Source organism: Canis lupus, chromosome 3 (genome assembly GCF_003254725.2).
Source record: "Canis lupus dingo isolate Sandy chromosome 3, ASM325472v2, whole genome shotgun sequence".
In the NCBI taxonomy this organism is placed as follows: Eukaryota; Metazoa; Chordata; class Mammalia; order Carnivora; family Canidae; genus Canis; species Canis lupus.
Window position 1 is genome coordinate 34,528,326 of NC_064245.1, and position 1,481 is coordinate 34,529,806.

Below are 1,481 nucleotides of genomic sequence, written 5' to 3' on the forward strand. Positions count from 1 at the left end.
CTGAACCACTAATAAAGTAATGACACAAGAGAATTGTGTTGTATTGGCAACAGGGGGAGGGGCTCTGTATGCTTTTGTTTTTCATATTAAGCAAACCTACAAATCATCAATTCCCCAATACAATAAAAAACTCTAAGCTGTTGATTATATAAAGAATATGTATTTGTTTTTTTAAAAGATTTTTTTTTTATTACTTTTATGTACAGAAAATTCAACAGCATCCCTTCAGCTCAGTTTGGTGACTAGTTTTTAACCTTCACCTTTTCCAGCATGGTGATGTGAGCCACCAACTTCTGACTCAGGATGTTGCCTCCCCAGTGGCAGTGGATCTCATCATTTCTATCATTGCAATTGGTCCTGATGGCTTCCACCAGCTTAGCCAGAGGTCATTTGTCTTCTGCAAGTTAACCTGTGTGAAGGCAACAGTAGTGCAGGTCTTCCTGTGGACCAGATGCCCCAGGCTGACCCTTCCCTGGATAATGCAGTAGGGAACTCCTGTCTTATGACACAGGGCAGGCAGAAAGACAACCAACTCAAAGGGATTCACATCATGTGCAATCACTACCAACTAAGCCTTCTTTTTTTTTTTAGGATTTTATTTATTTATTCATGAGACAGAGAGAGAGAGAGAGAGAGAGAGAGGCAGAGACACAGAAGGAGAAGCAGGCTCCATGCAGGGAGCCCGATGTAGGACTCGATCCAGAGTCTCCATGATCATGCCCTGGGCCAAAGACGGCACTAAACCACTGAGCCACCTGGGCTGCCCGCCTTCTAGTTTTCCACCAAAGTGGTGAAAGTTCAAAGGACAGGAGGCCTCTTAGTGGGGACATCCCTTTTGCCCAAAGCTTTCTTTTTGGCCTGGGACAACAATCTCTGATGCTTCTCTTGCCTTTTCTCTAGTCTGTACTTGTGGGCCAGCTTAAGCAGTTGAGTAGCAGTTTGGCCATGCAAGTCCTGAGAGAACTGATTAATCACAGGAAGCACTTTCAGAGCTTACAGAGAATAGCCCTTTGCCAGTGCAGCTGAATGTGGCAGGGCCATTTGACAAAGCATATCATGTCCCTTTGGGGCTGAATGTCCTGTCCAATGCCAAAATTCTTGGGCCTTTTCTCAAACAGGGAATTGACCACCTTCTTGGCCTGCTGCTTCTTCACAACAGCAGGGACTGGAGCCACCTTCTTCCTCTTCAACTTCTTTCCTTTGGGCATCTTCTGTTGCTGGAGGAGAGAGCTATAAATTTGCTTTTATCATGTATGGCTACATTATTAGGAAAATGAGCTGGCTATGAGGTGGCAAAACATTTTCTGGATGTGAGCTTGCAGAAAAATTGAGAACGTTCAGATTGATGAATAGAGATTACACAATCCAAAGAACAGAATGAAAAAGAATGAAGAAACTCAACAAATCCTCAAATGTGAAATGTTATAAAGTACACTAACAAGTTCAGTGGAGTATTAGAGAAGAGAGAAAGAAAGAAGCAG

At 43.2% G+C, this 1,481-nt stretch overlaps 1 pseudogene; it reads right to left on the bottom strand.

Moving 5' to 3' along the window:
* Nucleotides 1–242: 242 nt before the first annotated feature.
* On the bottom strand, nucleotides 243–1,214 carry LOC112653985 (60S ribosomal protein L7a-like; annotated as a pseudogene).
* Between the last annotated feature and the right edge of the window lie 267 nt (nucleotides 1,215–1,481).